The sequence below is a fragment of the Hyperoodon ampullatus genome, assembly GCF_949752795.1.
Source record: "Hyperoodon ampullatus genome assembly, chromosome: X".
NCBI lineage: Eukaryota > Metazoa > Chordata > Mammalia > Artiodactyla > Ziphiidae > Hyperoodon > Hyperoodon ampullatus.
Window position 1 is genome coordinate 43,746,963 of NC_136913.1, and position 21,072 is coordinate 43,768,034.

Here is a 21,072-nt window from a genome sequence, read left to right on the forward strand (position 1 = left end):
AGAAGTGAATTATGACAACAAACTGAATGACTTTGGAAGTAGATTCTTCCCTAGAGCCTCCAGAAAGGTACACAGCACTGCCAACACCATAATTTCAACCTTATGAAACCCTAAGAAGGGAACCCAGCTGAACCGCACTTTGCCTGGACTTCTGCCCCATGGAAACTGTGAAGTAATAAATGGGTGTTGCTTTAAGCAGCTAAGTTTTTTTCTTTTTTTTTTCACTCTTGAAATACAGAATTTTATTTAGAAACTGTTTAAAGTAGAAAAATACCCTGTCAAGACAGACCAGGTGGAAAATGGGTTCCCAATAAAATGGAATTTTAGGGCAACAAAAGTCTAAAAGGCCACAAAAGAGAAATAGCACCACTGTTATTTGAACAATGGCTAGTTACTTGCATTTTTTGGCATTGTTAATCACTGAATCTGGGTTTTCCTCTGAATTCCACACAGAGCATGCACTACACAACAATTTTATCATAAAGTACCTGCTTGCTACACACATTTTAGGACAAGCTACCACCAGAAACAAATCAATACAAATACATCCGGGGCAGAACAATCTCAGTAGTGGGTAACACATTCTGCAGAATTCTGCCGAACAAAGGAACTGAATAGGCTGTGGGCAAAGCAAATGAGGGAGTTAAGGAATGAAATATTTTAAATATTAATAATTAACTCAGGTTGTTTCCATCTCCGGGCTATTGTAAATAGGGCTGCTATGAACATTTTGGTACATGTCTCTTTTTGAATTATGGTTTTCTCAGGGTATATGCCCAGTAGTGGGATTGCAGGGTCATATGGTAGTTCTATTTGTAGTTTTTTAAGGAACCTCCATACCGTTCTCCATAGTGGCTGTACCAATTCACATTCCCACCAGCAGTGCAAGAGTGTTCCCTTTTTTCCACACCCTCTCCAGCATTTATTGTTTCTAGATTTTTTGATGATGGCCATTCTGACTGGTGTGAGATGATATCTCATTGTAGTTTTGATTTGCATTTCTCTAATTAGTAAAGATGTTGAGCATCCTTTCATGTGTTTGTTGGCAGTCTGTATATCTTCTGTGGAGAAATGTCTATTTAGGTCTTCTGCCCATTTTTGGATTGGGTTGTTTGTTTTTTTGTTATTGAGCTGCATGAGCTGCTTATAAATTTTGGAGATTAATCCTTTGTCAGTTGCTTCATTTGCAAATATTTTCTCCCATTCTGAGGGTTGTCTTTTGGTCTTGTTTATGGTTTCCTTTGCTGTGCAAAAGCTTTTAAGTTTCATTAGGTCCCATGTGTTTATTTTTGTCTTTATTTCCATTTCTCTAGGAGGTGACAACCTAAGTGTCCATCATTGGATGAATGGGTAAAGAAGATGTGGCACATACATACAATGGAATATTACTCAGCCATAAAAAGAAATGAAATTGAACTATTTGTAATGAGGTGGATGGACCTAGAGTCTGTCATACAGAGTGAAGTAAGTCAGAAAGAGAAAGACAAATACTGTATGCTGACACATATATATGGAATTTAAGAAAAAAAAAAGGTCATGAAGAACATAGGGGTAAGACAGGAATAAAGACACAGACCTACTAGAGAATGGACTTGAGGATATGGGGAGGGGGAAGGGTAAGCTGTGACAAAGTGAAAGAGCGGCATGGACATATATACACTACCAAACGTAAGGTAGATAGCTAGTGGGAAGCAGCCGCATAGCACAGGGAGATCAGCTCGGTGCTTTGTGACCGCCTGGAGGGGTGGGATAGGGAGGGTGGGAGGGAGACGCAAAAGGGAGGGGATATGGGAACATATGTATACATATAACTGATTAAATTTGTGATAAAGCAAAAAATAAAAATAAAAAAAAATAAAAAAAAATAAAAAAAAAAATAATAATTAACTCAGACATGGTACTGTATTTTCTGCAAAAGAAAATTAACATTTAGTAACACGCTAACATTTTTATCTCCAAAGAGATTAGTGCACTGGCAAAGTATTCCGATAACAGTGGAGGGCTGTGGACAGCAGGTACCGAAAACACCCAGCCTTGCAGATTTCAAGGTAGCAGTGGCCTTCCTTCACTGATCACTCCCTTTGCCAGAGGTCCAGAAAGAACTTGCAGCATGATCACCTGCCTGCTGAACTTCCACTCTAAGCAGCAAACTTTAAGGAGCCAAAGAGGAGTCCCCAGTGGGCAAGGGGAACAGAGAAGAGCAACATGTTAAATGTAAACTTAAAAGACAGTAAAACGGGACACAACCCCCATTCAAATCCCAGAGATGCGGGCAAGTCCCCAAAAGTAGTTGTTAGATTTAAAAACTGGACACACCTCATTTCAAAACAACAAAAACAACAAAACACAGTACATAGAAATATCACAGATACCTGGAAAAATCACCAGAGAAATGTTCTATGAAAATCAAGCTCTTTGACTCAACACGTCTCAGGGCTGAAACACACCCTCTATTCATCCAGGCAACAATGCCTCTTGCTTCTTATCAGGGATGCAACTGGTCAAGGACACTAAATGGCTTTAACAAAGCAACTTTTCAAACTTTCCGTTTGGGCCAAGGTCTGGGCCTATGAGGATCAGGCAGCCCCGTGAGGGCTGGGAACAACAGGTCCCAAAGGTTGCAGGTTCTGGCCCTTCTTTCCCAGACATAATGTCAAACATACAGAAGCTCCTGTCATGTTACATTTTACATTTTGAAATATGGAAGCATCTTTTAAATACTCCTAAGGCATTTATTTATTAAAACGTTCTCTGTCAAGATTTCACGTTAGCTTAAAATTCAAACCAGTCTTTACACTTTTCTACTGAGGTCTCCCCCTTCTCCAGCCATCAGTGCTACCAACATCCACACAGTGAGCCCCATGGTCAGCCTCTTTGTTCCCTGGGTGAGCCAACTAGATGTTAATACTGCTCTGCTACAAGGTAAAAGCTCCTAACTCAAACCTATTGGAAAAGGAGTGAAACTTCTGCAAAGTGCACTTTAAGAAGAGGTACTTTTTGCTTATGAAAAGAAACCAGTGAGTCCTCTAAGAATAATAAAAGGGAATATTTTACAGTTAAGCACATGATTTGGAGTGAAGAATTCGGATGATGCTCAGCTGGTCCAGGCTGTTAATACTCTTCTTGTTCCTCCTGCGGGCCCCCTTCATCAGGTATCACAAAGCCTTCATCTGTGGCATAGAGAATGTCCACAGTCTTCTGCAATACAGGGTTGTTTTCCCCCTCGTTCTCCTGGCAAATCAATTCAATGTTCCTTAGCTTTCCAAAGTAGAAACCTCTCTCTTTCTCCAAGTCTTCGATGGTAAGTTTCAATACGTTGACCTGCTGCATCAATTCGGCTGCTTCGTCATCCCCGTTCCCCACACCAGGATTCTTCCGCAACACTCCTGGGCCAGCCTTAGGGGTTGCAGTAGTTCTGTGTGTTGCAATGGGCCTCTGTGGAGCTGCACTGCTAGAGCTGAGAGGTTTCTTCGGTTTGTTCAGAGCTGGAGCAACAAGGGAGGGGGCCACCGCAGTTTCTTGACCTTGTCTGGCAGCTACAGGGTCGTAGTCTTTCCCACATAGTTTGCATCAAAAAACTTCTTGAACCACTGAACGAATTCAAAATTGTCCTGAAACTTTCCTTTTACTAATTTGTCCACAGGAATTATTTTGTCAACACCCATCCTCTTAAAAACCTGCTTGTAGTATTTTGAAGTTCTGGATGTATTCGTGTTCTAGCTTAGCTTGGAATTTCACTTTCTTCAAGGCAATGGAGCCAGGGAACAGCATGTCCATAAACTGACAATAGGCAGCCCCTGAGCACAACTGTTCAATCTTTGTCAGATTCAACTGCAGAGACTCATTGATCCAGGCCAGCATGTCATGTCGACTGAGGTTATCACTGGTGACCGACGTTGAGTACACATTCACTGCCATCTTCAGCTCTCGGCTGGACCGCGGCTGGACCGCGTCTACTGCCTGTACCTGGCTCCGGTTCATCTTCGTCTTGTTCAAACCGCCTGACCCCGCCCGCCCGCCCCCGCGATGACCTCACACGCACCCCCCCCCCGTTACGCGCCGATGAAAGCAGCTAAGTTTGTGGTAATTCGTTACAGCAGCAACAAAAACTAATAATGCAGGTAGATTAAAATTGTAGAATTGTTCTACCTTCTCTTGAATTGACCCTTTTATCATTATGAAATTTCCCTCTTTATCTTTAGCATTACTTCTACCTTACAGCCTACTTTCTTTGCTATTATTATAGCTACAACAGCTTTCTATTAGTGTTTGCATTGCATATATTTTTTTCATTTTTTTATGTTCAGCCTTTCTGTGCTTCTTCGCTCCTTTCTATGTTTCTTGCTTCCATTTGGGATCAGATTAAATAACTTTAATATTTAGTATTTCTAGTAGTATAGGTCTACTGGTGATGAATTCTCTTAGCTTTGTAGTAAGCTTTGTAATAAATATTTGTATTTATTTCACTTGCCTTTTTGGACTACTGGTATAGAATTGGGTATAGAATTCTCAGTTGGCAGAGTTTTGTTTCCTTTCAGTACTTCAATGATATCATTCCATTTTCTTCTGGTTACAAGAATTTCTCTTGAAAAAAACAGCCATTCATCTTATTGTTTTTCCTTTGTCCTTTTTTCTAAGGACAGCTTCTAAGGTTTTCTTTATAACTTTGGGGTTCATCAATTTGAGTATGATGTGTTTAGATGTAGTTTTATTTGTGTTTAGTACTTAGGGTTTGGTGTGCTTCCTGAAACTGTGGGCTAATGACTTCCATTAACGTTGGAAAATACTCAATATTTCTACAAATATTACTTCTGTCCCCATTCTCTCTATCCTCTTGTCAAGCACAAGGCAAGGCCAGGCCAAGGCCTGACATATTCAGCTGTAAATAAACAATGAGCCCCTTCTAGATTCAGACTGTTTATTACTTACTTAGACAGCAAACAAAAGGATCAACCAAAGATTACAGCTCCCTAAGACCCTGGGCAGGGAAGCACCAAAACAAAGGGGACTGATGACTGCAACAGGAAGGATAGGACGCTCTGTTACTGAGAAACCTATAGCCATGCTGCAGATAAGAAGTTTTATAGCCTGCAGCTCTACCTTAAGGGAGTGAGGCAGAAAACTTCATACCTCATTAGAACCTGGTCTATGCCTTTTCGTCCACCGGGTATTCTATACGGTTTCAAATTAACAACGCGCATGAGTAAGTTCCCATTAACCATGTTCAATTAATACTGGCCTCATCATCAAAAAATCTACAAACAATACATGCTGGAGAGGGTGTGGAGAAAAGGGAACCCTCTTGCACTGTTGGTGGGAATGTAAATTGATACAGCCACTATGGAGAACAGTATGGAGGTTCCTTAAAAATCTAAAAATAGAACTACCATATGACCCAGCAATCCCACTACTGGGCATATACCCTGAGAAAACCATAATTCAAAAAGAGTCATGTACCACAATGTTCACTGCAGCTCTATTTACAATAGCCAGGACATGGAAGCAACCTTAAGTGTCCATCAACAGATGAATGGATAAAGAAGATGTGGCACATACACACAATGGAATATTACTCAGCCATAAAAAGAAATGAAATTGAGTTATTTGTAGGGAGGTGGATGGACCTAGATTCTGTCATACAGAGTGAAGTAAGTCAGAAAGGGAAAAACAAATACCATATGCTAACACATATATATGGAACCTAAGGAAAAAAAATGGTCATGAAGAACCTAGGGGCAAGACAGGAATAAAGACACAGACCTACTAGAGAATGGACTTGAGGATATGGGGAGGGGGGAGGGTAAGCTGTGACAAAGTGAGAGAGTGGCATGAACATACATACACTACCAAATGCAAAACAGATGGCTAGTGGGAAGCAGCCGCATAGCACAGGGAGATCAGCTCGGTGCTCTGTGACCACCTAGAGGGGTGGGATAGGGAGGGTGGGAGGGAGGGAGACGCAAGAGGGAAGAGATATGGGAACATATGTATATGTATAACTGATTCACTTTGTTATAAAGCAGAAACTAACACACCATTGTAAAGCAATTATACTCCAATAAAGATGTAAAAAAATCTAATAGCTGGAATAAAAAAAAGAGAAAAACAAATACCACATGCTAACATATATATATGGAATCTAAAAAAAAAAAGGTTCTGAAGAACCTAGGGGCAGGCCAGGAATAAAGACACAGACGTAGAGAATGGACTTGAGGACATGGAGAGAAGGAAGGGTAAGCTGGGATGAAGTGAGAGACTGGCATGGACATATATACACTACCAAACGTAAAATAGATAGCTAGGGGGAAGCAGCCACATAGCACAGGGAGATCAGCTCGGTGCTCTGTGACCACCTAGAGGGGTGGGATAGGGAGGGTGGGAGGGAGGGAGACGCAAGAGGGAAGAGATATGGGAACGTATGTATATGTATAGCTGATTCATTTTGTTATAAAGCAGAAACTAACACACCATTGTAAAGCAATTATACTCCAATAAAAATGCATTAAAAAAAGAAAAAGGACTGGAATAGAAGCTACCGTAGCAATTGGAACCACTGAGTTACATTATTTCAAACCATAGAACACACTTTACAGCTCATAGTGTCCAAAAATGAGCAAAGAGATAGTGCCTTAAATGAATACCTAATGTTGCATATATAGCTCAGAGTATTCGTTTGATAGAGAATTGGAACAGGTAGATGCCTAAAGTGGGGGAGATAAAGGCATGAAGAACCGGCTTACACCCCTCCATGAATGTATGCTCACATTTAACATGATACAGGCCAAGGGAGAGTCCCTGCTAGATAGATTCCTCCATTTTTCTGTGAGGTCCGAGGCAGAGAGGGCCAGGAAGATGCTGTTATTACTACACAATTCTTTCCGTGCAACACCTCAACACTCTTCTTTCCGACCTGATGCAGTGGTCCTGGGACCAGGGCTACAACTGCAGGTGCCAGAGCAGGGATGATCCCTAAATGAGAAACTGTAACTCTACCTTTAAACCTTGATGCCAGAATTCTGGGAATTCCCTGGCAGTCCAGTGGTTAGGGCTCTGTGCTTCCACTGCAGGGAGCACAGTTTCTATCCCTGGTCGGGGAACTAAGATCCCACCAGAATTCCTAAGGATCTAATGGGATGGGTTGTGCCTTCACCTGTTATATAGATAGGTCAAAGATGGCCTTTCTGTATTGGTCCTTTGGTTGTTTATTTCTTCACTGCAGGCTGAGGCCCAATAGCTCAAAACCTGCTGATGCCAACTTAAATGTGTACACATCCAATTATTTTATAAATAGCCCAAACAAGTAGATTTTTCACCATTTAGAGCCTACCTGCTTTGCATACCCAACGAAACCTCACCTTACATCTGCTGGCAATAGATAAGGTAAGCCCGGGCTGTAAAAGACCCATGTTGCTGCTGCCCTGCAGGGCTCTCTGACCCAGAGACTCCCCACTTTGCTGCTGAGTGACATCAGCTGACACAAAAGCTCCCTCTCTTAACCCCTTAGCCCCCAGCACTTCCTTTGCCCTCCTCCTCCTACAGGCTCCTGCTGCGAGGCACTTCCCCAGCCTGCAAGCCCAGTAACACTCGTGTGTGCTCCTGCCACCTCGTGGTCATATTTTTTTCTTGATAATCCCCAAATACCTCAAACCCCGTAAGTGGCAATTAGGGGAGAACTTCTGGAGATAATTAGGAAATAGATATGGAGGCCACCCAGTCAGCAGGAAAATCAATTAGCAAAAATCCTGAATGGCCTCAAATGGGTGGGATTCAAAATTTGGAATGCCACTGCTTCGGTTTGGTGTGGCACTGCTCTGTACTGTATTACACTCTATATTTTGGGGGGTATCCTCCTGTGCTTCAATAGCCTGGCCAAGTGATAGCATCAGTATTTGAGTGAACACATGCCACTGGAACTAATTTTGCAGGGGGCCAGCTGCATGCGGTAGGAAGTCAGCCTGCCCACCTGGGTATCCATTAGGCAGGTGGTGGACACTGTAAGACCTGTGGGCCTGAACAGAAAAGGGGGAGGGGTGCACACCTCTGAACTGAGGGGTGGATACCCCTGACCCCATAATGGGCTATAATGGAAGGAGCTCCCTGACAATGGCCAGCGATTCAGGGTTACTCTGTGACGAGAGGACAGCCTTGCCACTGGGGACCACTGTGGCAGCTAAACAAGCCTATAAGGCAGAGGCATCAGGCCAAGGTTAGTCCCCTAAGTGCAGTTGGGGGAGGCACCTTTGCAAACAGCTAGCCTGACTCTGACGCTGTTGCACTTGGATCTGCTGTTACGGGTGGCATCATTCTAGCCCTTCCCTGGAGGGCTATCTTGACCCCAACTCTTGGGCTGAGGTGGCTAAAGCATTACTTAAAGTGACAAAGACAAGGAAGTTATCTCCCTGCCTCTCCCAGGACTCCTAAACAGGGGGCCATCCTGTTGAATGAGAGAGGCAAGCCAGAACTTCCTCTTGGTGGCTTCTCACCAGGCCACAGCCTGGTGAGGAGGTAGGAGCTTACACTCGTTGGAAGACCAGATGGAGGGGAGGGCCCTGGAGAAGAGGACTGGTGCCTTCTAGAGGCCCAGGCAGCACGATGCCAGCATGGTCATGGTGAGGAGAATCTACCCTCCACCCAGGACCACCCACAAAGTAACAGACAGAAGCCACAAGAGGGGAAGGTCCAAAAAAAGGGCAGGTTCTCACTTGGGGGAAGCGACACATCCCCCTTCTCCCTGAGGCCCAGTCCTCCATAAGGACAGAGTCCGGGAACCAAATGAAAAAGGGGCTGCCTGGCTGTATAGAATGTATCAGGCAGAGAGCGAGAATTCCACCTAACAGGGTCTGGAATTAAACAATTGGCAGCCACAGAATGGGATGGAAAAATGGGCCCCTGGTAAGGGATCTTGCACAATTAGTGAGGAAGGGAGGAAGGACCCCCAGAGGCAGCTTTGGACCCTAGTTCACATATACCTTGTTGATATGGATTTTTTAATGGCTTGGAGGGCCACCCACCCCCCATGAGGCCTCATAATCACCTGGGCAGACTGTCAATGGAAAACACCAGCTGAGGCCAAAGATCTCCTCCATCAGCTAGGGATGCTGGAGTGGGCTTATCAGGTAACAGATGGTGTGCAGCAGGATGACTGGGCAAGTGGGAGGAGGGTGAATAGAGTCCTGAGTCCACAGTGTTGTTTCTCAGAGAGGCTCCTGACAAAGCTAAGTCCTCTTTACGGGCAATGATGGTTAACACGAAAACAGTTCAAAAGTCACAGCTGCCCTTGGATTTAATAGAAACCCCTGAAAGACAAACTCAGATCCAAGTGTTTAAGCCACCTGGCCTAAATCAAAATTACTATCGAGAGTGAAGCCTCCCCCCTCCTAAGTCAAACAAACTTACAGCTTGGCCTCTGCTTAAGCGTGAACTCTGAGAAAACAAGACAAGTTATATATTAGTCAGAATTTTGCAGCGAAGCAGAACCAATAGGATGTATATACAAAAAAGAGGGGTTTTTTCATAAGGAATTGGCTCGCAGGGTTATCCTGGCAAGTCCCAAGATCTACAGTCCTCAAGCTGGAGCCCTAGGAGAGACCATGGTATAGTTCCAGTCCAAAGATTTGCTGGCTTGAGGTCTAGGAGGAGCCAATGTTTCAATTTGATTCCCAAAGCAGGAAAAAAAGTACCAGCTCAAGGGAGTCAGGCAGGAAGAAATTCCCTCTTACTTATGGGAGGGTCACCTTTTTGTTCTATTCAGACCTTCAGCTAATTGGATGAGACCCGCCAACACCGGGGAGGGTGATCTGATTTACTCAGCCCACCAATTCAAATGTTAATCTCATCCAGAACCTTACAGACATGCCCAGAATAATGTTTGACCAAATGTCTTGGCACTTGTGACCCAGTCAAGTTGACACATAAACTTAACCATCACAGGTTAAGGGACAAGAGAGTCCCAAATTGGAGGTTCTCTGATAAATCAGTGCAGCAATAGTACTACTTACTAGGGTTAGATTACGAGCTGCGGCAGGCTTCCCTTTCAGAGGCAGCCTCATCTTTAGTACTTGCCTCTGGTCTCCACCAGTGGCCAGGACAGCCCGCACAGAGGGATCCAGCAGTCACAGAAGTAGGGCCCCGCCTGGAAGAGAATCGCCCTTGTATCACACTAACTGTAGTTTGGGCTCCAGAACACAAACACACTGGCTGGCTCTGTTGGACACAGGTGCTCAAACCTTCCTAATCCCAGGGAGCATTCATGCTTTAAAGGGAACTCCCCCTCCCCCCAAAGGAGGTGACTGACTTTAGAGGACAATTAATTAAAAGGAAAATTACCCACTTAACTATTAAAATTGGCCCAGATTTGCTCAAAGATGTTTCTTTCCTGGTTGTTCCCTTGGAGACTATCCCTGTTCCCATTACTGGACCGGCTCAGTCAACAGCTAACTTCATGGAACAAGCCCAAGGCTTTTACTCTATTGGTGGGCACCAACCAATGGGAACCAGTTACCATTTTGTTATTGGTGTGGGCGGTAAACACGCCATAGTACAGGATATGACAAGGCACTGAGGGCCAGGCAGTCACAACCCTGAGTGAACACCTCACTGAAAGGGGATGGGAAACTGCCTCCCTCCATAAGGTATAAGGCCTCTACCACTCTGTTAAATTAGGGGGTTACATTCAGAACTGAGAAGGGCAAACTCTTCCCAATCCAATAAAATAAAAGCTCCTAGTGTTCCAACCTCCCACATCAGCAAGGAGGCCCAAGATTTGGTAGAAAAGTTTGGATTCTGGTGGCAACACGTTCCTCACGTCTACTATTTGCTAGACCCTATCTACATATTAAGTCACCTGTAAGTCTTCCATTTTGAGTGAGGACCTGAGCTACAACAGGCACTAGATAAAATAAAGGAGGCTATCACTTCAGCTCTCCCACTAGTGCCCCAAGGATAGGACTTACATTTAGAAGTTTCTGCTCCCACCCCAAAATTTGCTTCCTGGGGCTTTTGGACCAAATGGACAGACAAACCTCTCCCTGGGCTTTTGCTGTAAGGGGCTCCTAGCCTCAGCCCAGACGTATTTGCCACTGGAGAGGCAATTTCTAGCAGCATACAGGGCACTTATGGAAACTGAGGCCCTTGCTGGGGCAGAGCCAGTTATCCCACAGACCGAGATTCCTCGTATGCCCTACGTAATGGAAGAAAAACTCCCCATAAAATCAGATTGGCATCAGAGGCCCTGTTATTAAAGTGGAAATGCTATCTACAGGGTTGAGCTAAACCCAGCCCTACTGGATTGTCACAAACTCCATGAGGAAGTAACCACATACCTGCCACTGAAGCTAATTCGCCCAAACCCCAGAAATGCCTCTACCCCTTGCTCAATGGGGACCGGAGGGAGGATGGTCAGCACGCTCAAAACAAGCAAAGCAACGGTCTTCCTACCGATGGACTGAGCACAAGGTGTAAGGGACCAGACAATAGAGAGCCACAGCCTATCACCCCCAAATCCATACGGGGCACAGACCAAAGTGCCCAATGGGCTGAGCCGCATATAATAGTCCTAGCAATAGAGTATGCCTTTGACAAACATTTTCCCAAGGTTCATATTTTACTGACTCCTGGTTGGTGTTCATGAGCTAACTACTTGGTCAGGACTTTGGCAAAATCAGGGCTGGAAAATACAAGCCAAGACATTTGGGCTAAATAGGTATGGGGCCAATTGCCACACTGGTTCCCACTCTGCCCATCTGGGTGCACCATACCTCGGCTCATACCAAATAAGACACAGAGGAAGTGCTCTATGACTCAAAGCCTGATGAGCTAACTGAACCACCAAAGCAGCTAGGGCTCTGGAAGGAGGGGGAGATCTCCAGACCTTTTGGAGGAGCCACCCTCCCCTTCTATCAGGGAGCACATGAGAGGTCAGAGCTTTGGGGCATCACAGGGTTATGAAAATGGATTGTTAGTAGAGGAGTCGGCTCAGCAGAGAGACAAAACATTAGTGGCTGTACCAGAAGCCAGAAGTCTAGACATTGGGCCTACCTCACTGGAGGGACAATTTACAGAGGAGGAGGGCCACATCAGAGATGGCAAATTGATTTCATTGGGCCTCCCCCTGCAGCGGCAGGAACATATATGTTAACACATGGTTAATAGTGGTGGGTGCCCACACAGGCCTTCCACTGATGGCTCTCGTGGGGCCCCAACCTCTGTTAATGTTACTGAAGTGTTAACACCGCAGCCTCACAGCCCTTGGGAGTGCTGCCAGTTATACAAACAGATCAAGGCTCCCACTGCAAAGCAACACAACAGCGGGCATTACAAAATCACATTGTGTGAGTTTTCACCTACTCCGTTGTCCTACAGCAGCAGATGTCACAGAAAGGCATAATGGTATTTTAAAACAAGGGCTCCTGAGAGAATCTGGAGGAAAATGGTCCATCAAGTTCAAAAGTGCAGACCTAAGACATGACTGCACTGTATTAAAATTCACAACAAATGAAACGACCACCTGTAGAGATGCTGTGACCTCTCCTGGTGGACACATCCACACTGGACACAACCCAATTACCAGTTTTCATGGACATGGGAGCCTTGCATGCTGCCCACAGCAAATGAACATCCACCTGGTACTTCCACCTTTTTCCCTTCTCCCTCATAGAAACTCCGGAGCCTAGCAGCCACTTCTCCCTTGATCCCAACAGAGACCTGCTGTGGACCACCAACTCTGGGACCACATTGAGCATGCTTCTGCTCCTCGTCCAGTGTAAGCTGAGCAGACCACTCACCACTATCTGGAGAGAGAGGCGTCCTCATCTGCTGCCCACATGCTCCACTAAATCACCATAGAACAATCTTGGACCAGCTCCTGATACTCAGGAGGTGGAACTAATTACCCCTGGACAGGGTAACACCATTTGGACGATACCCAAGGGACAATCAGAACTCCTACTGCTGCCCACAGATGACCTCTGACTTTCACCCCTATTCTGTTGCTGTGCCCCTTCCACACCTGAGAAGTTCCTCCCTTCACCAGTGTCGACCACACACCCATTGATGGATCACCCTCCCCTGGCAAACTACACCCTACTGTTGACAAGGTCTGGAAACAACATGCCACATGCACAACGCGGGAGACACACAACATGGGTCAGGATGGGGACCACGGGAAGCACGCTGCTGGCCATTCAGGTTGGTCAGTCCTACTAACATGACCACAGACACCACCACTGAGGCTAGCACTCCTCCTCCTTCCATCTCTACTGCTACCAGCAACACCCATTCTGACTAAGCCAGGTTCTAAGATGTGGCTTGTGACTCACAGGTGCCTTCTAATTCTGTGGGTCAACACTAACTTCAAATATGTGGCCAATCATGGGCTGAACACATAACCAATTGAGTTGACTCAGGTGCTGAGTATGAGGTAGATAACATGCACATTTACTTGGCTATAACATTATAAGCTCCTATTAACACCACCTGGAATTGCACTAAGCCACACAACTTGCCTTCACAGGAACACAGAATATAGGCAACAATGGGAGCCTTGGTGGGCCTGTAAGGGAATCCCTGGTAAAGGGCTTTCCCTATTATAAGCTTCCCCTTGTCCAACACTGGAAACTGGGTTTGACTCAAAATTGCAGTAGATTTTTACTCAGCAGCAGAACCCTGCACCAACCACACTAGCCACAACTCTCCAACGTCACAATCTTTCCAAATATTCCCCTGATACTAATCACTTTAGGATCACTAATTGGTGAGGGGATGGGCAGTAGGAACAGCGTATGTGCAGGATGCCACACAACAATGAAAAGAAACACAGCCAGTCATGTCCTAGGAGTTATCCACACAAATTAAATAAATTGCCCAAGGACTGGAACTCTTGGCTGAATCTCACCATACTTTAGCAGCCATGGTGTTAGATAACAGCATAGCTCTAGATTACCTATTCCTGGGCCCTTATTAACACGTCTTGTTGCATGTTGGTTGTCAAAGAAAAACAAATCAGGACTTAGTAAGGAGAAACTATTTTTCAGAAGGATTATTGGAAGGGAGGAAAAGGGACTATTGTAATGGGGGAAGGCTGGTTGCAATAGGGAGAATGCTATGACCATAAGGTCTACAAGGGTCTCAAAATCAAGCAGAAAAAGGCTTTTCTTTCACAGGGTAAGGAGGAGGCAAGCAGAATCTTTCGAGGGAAGTTGGACAAGCAAGGGGAAATGGCCAGTGGGTTCTGACAGGAAAGTATCCTGCTGTTGTCAGTCAATTCTCAGGAGAAGCTGAGAAGGGAGGCAAATTTCACTTTTTTGTGTTTGCTCAGGCTTGGGGGCAAGCAGAGTTCAGGAACCTGTAGGAAGGGAGAAGCCTGACTAAAGTTTGGTCAAGACAAAGCAGAGGGCAAGCAACAGGTAATTGTGAACACTTAGTCGGTCCCCCCTTGTTGTTTAAGTCAGACAAAATCTGTCCTTGAGCACTATTAGGGATGGAATAAGAATCATTGGGAAGCTGAGTTAGGTCCAAATAGTTTTCAAGGGGGTGCTGGCCTTCACGTTCCTCTTGTTCCTGAAGAACTGACTACTGTATCATCTGTTGATTTTGCTGTTAGGCTGACAGCTGTTGGAAGGCCTTAGCGATTAAGCACTTAACAAGAGAAATACTCAGGAATAAAATAAAATAAGTTATTAAAGGTTGAATAAGCGAGTAAAACCAAGATTTGAGGTTCAGAGAGAGCAAGTAGAGAAGATTCCTAGACATTGGGCCTGAAGGGTATTCAAATAGTGGAGTGAAGATGACAATGGAAATCTGAAGAATTTTCTGGAATGTCTGGCTGTTTTTGGTGATGGCACATCCATCAGAGAGGTTTCAGGGAACACATGCACAGCAATGGCTTCTGATCATTACAAAGTGCCCCCCTTGAGAAGCCAGGCTGGTGTCCAATGCCAGACAGTTACGAAGATCTATTCATTGGAGTTCCTGTAGTTCTCTGGCAATGATGTTAGTGGTTTTAGATGTTAGTGGTAAGATCCACAGTCATGGTTATTTTCTGTAGCAGAGCATAGAAGATGCAGGTGGTTGGGTGAACTTCTAAGTGGCCCACACTGCAGCAGCTCTAGGCATGCAGGTTGCCCATAGTTGACTTGTTGCAGCAAGTTTTTTAGATTTACTCCCAGTCTCTTAGCCTCTTGTTCTAAGGCTTCTTAAGAACCTGATGAGACAAGAAGAGCACAGCCTCCTTCTGGGGCTTGGCTTCTGCCTAAGCTTGTAGTTGTAACATGTTTTGTAGACCTCTTGCCTCATCTAGTGTCTGGAAAACTTAAATCAGAGGTAATAGAGTAGTTAAGGTGAGAAAAGAAGGCAGTCTGATTAAGCATAGATGGCCCTTTTTGAAGAGTATTGAGGTCGAAGGAGATTCCTTTTGAAGTCTAGGGGGAAAAGCTAAAGGGACCCTGAGTAATAGCACAAGGGATGCCCTTAAATATGAGATGGCATAGGAATTTAAGGGAAGCTGGAGGCTTCCGAAGAAGAGGGAGAACATAACCAGCATTCTAAAGTAAGGTTGTGAGACTGTACTATGAGTTGAGTGAAGGAACGCTATAGATTCTGGGGTCCTTGCAGGGATGGCAGAATTGTTAAAGGGGAGAACAGCTTGGGTTAAGGGGAAGAGGAAATAATACAAATGAAGGCTCATTATGGAAAGCTGCAGTTGTAATGGGGGGAGTTATGTGGATAGCAAAGATGATGCTGGAGGGGATAGAGAAAAAGGATGATACTGCAAGAAGAACAGTAAAAATGGTGAGATTAGAAAGTATGTAAGAGAATCCTACAGGGTCTTGTTTGGCATCTTGGGTGGAAGCTGACCACCTCATGATGTCATCTACTTACCTGGTCTGAAGTTCTTAGGAAAGCAGTCTACCTTGTGGCAACATCTGCTTCTGGGGGCTCTCAAGAGATCCTCAGTTTATTTTTTTTCAAGTTTAAAACATGTATTTAAAATGCAATTTATAAAATGCTTATTGAGAGTCCACCTGCCAATGCAGGGGACGCGGGTTCGTGCCCCGGTCTGGGGGGATCCCGCATGCCGCGGAGTGGCTGGGCCCGTGAGCCATGGCCGCTGAGCCTGTGCGTCCGGAGCCTGTGCTCCGCAACAGGAGAGGCCACAACAGTGAGAGGCCCGCGTACAGCAAAAAAAATAAAAAATAAAAAAATAAAAATAAAAATAAAATGCTTAATCTGCCAACTCAGGAGCCCACGATGCGGGGTGGGGTGGGGTGGGCAGCTGCCCATTAGACCAGCAGAGCAGGACTGCAGGGGTGCGGCCCTCCCTCCCATACCCTTCTGTTCAGATACCCAAGGGGCCCATGTGCACCCCTGGGATCACATGGCCGAACACAGGACTCCAGAGGTTTCCAGAGTCTTTGCCTACCAGGGAGGCTGGGGCGGCCCTGCCAGCCCATCTCTGAGCAGAGCATCCCCAGATGGGGCAGAGCTGCATATGGCTGGGCTAGACAGGGAGGGGTGGGGCAGTGGGCTCTGGAAGGGGCTGATGGTAGCAGATAGTGTGTTCCCTCCTGCCTGCAGGTGGGGAGCACCCTGACTGAGTGGGTGGCGAAGGGTTGGTCGCCAGGTCCAGACCCCCAGCTCCTTTGGTTATAGGCTGACATCAGAGTAGTGGCTCATGGGAAGCGGTTAGCTGGAAGGTCTGAGGGCTGGCTCACAGAGTCAGGGAGGAGCTGGGAGAAGGGGACAGTACCGTGAAGGCGGATAAGGGGCAGCAGCCTCATGTTTCTGCCCCCCACCCCCCTGGTGTTTTCCAAGCCAAAGCCTACAGATTACTTTTTTTAAAAAAAATTTTAAAAGAAAAGAAAAGCAATTTATAAAAGCAAAAAATTAAAAATCTCCTTATTGTTAAATATTTTAATATGCATTGTTATATGTATTGAATAAAATGTGAAAATTAAAAAAAAGAAAAAGCACTTAAGGAAGGTTACAGACAACTGCATAAAAACAATAACAAAAACCAAAAACACCCACAAACACACACACAAAATCCAAACTGTCTTCCCATCTCCCCTCCCACCTCCCCCCAACACCATAGTTTCCTGTTTTTGTTTCTTTCTTTTTAAAATTTTGCCTGCCACCTCTCCATCTAGGAAGCCAGGATATGACTGCTGGTGGGTGGTGACAGGCACACAGCAGGCAGAGCCCCATCTTTGGCCAGAGGGAGGTGGGAGCATCAGTCCCTACTACATCCTTGATCCACAGACACCCATCAGCCAGCCTCCCCTTGGCTCTCACTAGAGAAGGGGAGAAAGAACAGGTGGTCCCGACAGTTGAGCAATCAGCACTTCTGGCCTTCCCACCTGGCCTGTACCTTCTCCAACTGAAAAGGATAGTTTCATCTTGGGCCAGAAACCACTATTACATGAGGGATGGACACTATCCATTTAGAATACAGAAACTTGGTCTTGGCAGTGGAACTGTAAAGACAGCAGCAACCTTCTTCCGTCCCCACTCCTGGAGGTCATTTCCCCTCAGAGCAGCCTGTGGGCACCATTCAACATCCTGCAGGTTCTTACTGACTGAAGCTTTGTTCCAGCTCTGCTCATGGACAATTTCCTGCCTTCGTGTAGTTGTAAGCCTGTGGACTAATTGCTGACTCAACTGACAGCTGAACTTTCCTCCTAGGGGAAGATGTAGTGGGCCAAGACTTGCACAAATGTCACACCAACCACTCCTGAGCGAGGAGGCCATCTGGCTGGCTGAGGGATATAAGGTGCAGTGCGATGGAAGAGATCAGAAAGCCCGAGAGGGGCCAGAGTGTACACACACAGCTGCTCTAGGCAGGGCCCCCTAAGTCTCTTCCACCTCAAAGAACCAAAGCAAATCTCCAGGTTCCAAGGACAGAGGGGAAACTGCCTTCATTCCAGGCCCTTGCTCTGGAAGACGGGCTGGAGGATAGCCTAGGCCTATGGGAACCAGTCTGTCATTACCAATCTTTGCAATGCACAGCTTGTCTCTTCCCAAATGTATTGAGAATGGTCTGCTCCCAAGGTAGTGATTTCACAAGGGAAATGTGCTGGATAGAGTTACGGAGCTGATGCCATCAACAGGGATGGCACTCTACAGACCCTTGAGAGTTCTAAGTCTTGCTGGAGCAGGAAGATCTACCTACCTTCTGACCACACTCGGCAGAAGGCTCGGAGTCCTGGAGTCAAGATTCTCTCCTGGCTTTCCTTGTGCTGACAGCAAAATACTGAGCAAGGCTCGCAGCCCTTACTCTTTTTTTTTCTTCCTACTTTTTGGCCGCACCACGTGGCATGTGGGATCTTAGTTCCCCGAACAGGGATCCAACCCGCGCCCCCTGCAGTGGAAGTGCGGAGCCTTAACCACTGGACCACCAGAGAAGTTCCTCGCAGCCCTTACTCCTAAAGCCCCAAAGTGCAGCCTCACTCCCTGCCCACTTCTAGAAGTAGTAAGCCTGGCTGGTAGGGAACCACTCCTGAGAGGCTTTAGAAGGGGAAGTCTGTTCACTTTCCCTATCTCCCAAAATACACTAGAGGTGAGGGGTTGGCACCGTCCCCAGGCTCTCTGAGCCTATAGAGCTAGCCCAGTCTTCAGGTAGTGCCCAGATGCTCTGGGACTTAGCTGGGGGGAGGGAGGTATAGGCATGGGGTGCTCATCTCTCCTGGGGGCTGCAGAGCCCTGCCCCTTTTCTGGGCTGCAGTAGGAATACAGAAGTTAAGCTCACCAAAATCCTATTGGTTAATGTTTCTAGTGAATTGCCCAGAAACAGTTTTAAGTAGACTACCAAACTACTCTTTCTCAATTAAAAATTCATTAAACTGCTAAAACCCCTCCCATGCACTTTTACTTTTGCAAATCAAATATTGTATAAACAAACAAAAATAGGAAGCAAAGAAACAAAAAGGATATTTTCAGATGGAACTTGCTTTTAAGTGATGAAAACATGCACTTGAGCGTGGGTGGATGCGAGTTCTCATTTGTGTTTTAAAATCCCAAATTAACGAGCATGATAAACTGTTATTGCTGGCACTGGCTTTACCCCAAGTGGCCAAGTGGCACTGTCTGACTCTCTGAGTCCTTGGTGGGTCCCCCCCAACCCTCCTCTAACCCCACCCTTTCCCTTTCCATTGACTTGGGACAGCCCTTCTAGACATGCCAATCACAGTGGGGGGAGGAAGGTCACAGTGCATGGGGTTCAAGGTCACAGTGGGCGGAGCAAAGGGAATCACACTGCAAGTAAGTCAGGTTGTTCCCTCTGCTCAAGTCCAGCTGTCTGCCACAGCAGTGCGACCCACAGCGGACGACCCAAGAAGTGGTGACGGAGGCAGTGGCGGTGGCATCCTTTCCTGCCCGCATTTATCTGTGCTGTTTGAAGCCTTGTAACCCATCAGGACCCAACAGCTGTCTGATCACATTGTTGGGCTGCCTGCTGTCTTCAGGTTGGGAGATCCTGGCTGGCCTGTCGAGGATGGGTTTCTCTTGCTCCTCTTCTGGGCTGGCGCTGCCCAGGATCCACTTCCAGGCCTCCGCGTACTCTGCCTCATGCTGCACTAGGGACTTGATGGGAAGGGCTGGCCTGCTGGTGGAGTTGGGGCTGCTGACCACACCAATGCTGGTGGGCCTCTTGAGGATGCAGATCTGTGGAGAGGCCCCATGGAAGGCTATCGTCCTGAATCACAATGGGCACTTTGGAGGAGATTTGGATTTCCCCACTGTCTGCCGCCTCCCAGCTCTCAGGGACTTCCTCATCTTCCATCTTACTCACCGCTTTTGGAGACCCTCAGTTTAGAGTCTGCAGTTGGGATGGACTTGCATTTAGAGTAGATTTCAATATCTTTTCAGTTGAGAAACACCAGTCCAGGGTTTGACCCCCCGGGGTTTGGCAGCAGTGTTAGTGATGTAAAGAGGATGATGCAAGGGCCCTTTTAATAGGGATCAAGATTAATTTTCTGGTTGCCTTGAGAGAACTAAGTCTCCAGTTTCTAGGTTATATAGTGGTTTGCATAGGAGAAATGGAGGAAAAGCAGCTTCCACCTGTTGAAGAGAAGTTTGGGAATAATGAATAAATTTCTTACCATATTTTAGAATGTCTGAATTGACCAGGTTAGAGTCTTCAAGAGACCAGACCGAATAGAGAATGCTATGGGCTAGCCAGTAATTTTACATGGGGACAGCTGGTATAACCCATCAGGAAAGGACTAGAGGGCAATCAGGGATAAGGGTAAAACCCTTAGGCCATGGGAGATTGACTTCTTCCATCAGTTTAGCAAGCTTTCATTTTAATAGTCCATTAGCTCTACCATTCCAGATGAGTGGGGAATAATAGACAGTGTAATTTTTGTGATATAGGAAGAACTCATTGGATTTCTTGGATGACTTTACTGGTGAAATGGGCCCCTCAGTCTCTTGAAAGAGCCAGTGGAATTCTCCATGTGTGGAACACCTGTCTTGATAAAAGTTTAGCAACCATAGTGGCAGCAGCCCTTTTACAAGGGAAAGTTTTAAGCCAGAGAGAAAACATACATATGATAGTAAGAAAATTTTTTTTTCTTCTTGGAACTGATTTTTTAATTTAATATCTTTATTGGGGTATAACTGCTTTACAATGTTGTGTTAGTTTCTGCTGTATAACAAAGTGAATCAGCTATATGTGTATATATATATCCCCATATCCCCTACTTCTTGCATCTAGAACATGTTTATTTTACAACCATGAGATTTAGGAGCTGAAGAAAAGGTCCTAAATATCTATCTATTAATAAAACTCTAAAGGTGAGTGATGTAAATTTCCAATTGGAATTGGAATCCCCAGTTAGCCTAGAATATACTGGATTTTGAAAAGTAAAATTGTGACCAAGTTAATATTTTTTAAATAATTGAAATTATGATTCATAAAATTGTACTATTGCTACCTAACATAAGGTAAAGCAGCATGAGGACACAAATAGAAATATATCATGGACAGTGAGCGCAATGACAAATCTCTAGGAACTTTATATAATTTTTGAAATATTTATATGAATAACATTTTACCCAAACAACTTTAATCTAGGG

The 21,072-nt window shown here is 45.5% G+C and overlaps 2 pseudogenes across 2 annotated transcripts; both read right to left on the reverse strand.

The window, feature by feature from the left end:
- Positions 1–3,111: 3,111 nt before the first annotated feature.
- LOC307069940 (microtubule-associated protein RP/EB family member 1-like) lies at positions 3,112–3,918 on the reverse strand (annotated as a pseudogene). The gene has a single exon. The product of its transcript is annotated as a microtubule-associated protein RP/EB family member 1-like (transcript).
- A 15,456-nt stretch (positions 3,919–19,374) lies between these two features.
- Positions 19,375–19,774, reverse strand: LOC307069502 (SUZ RNA-binding domain-containing-like; annotated as a pseudogene). Its single transcript has one exon. The product of its transcript is annotated as an SUZ RNA-binding domain-containing-like (transcript).
- Between the last annotated feature and the right edge of the window lie 1,298 nt (positions 19,775–21,072).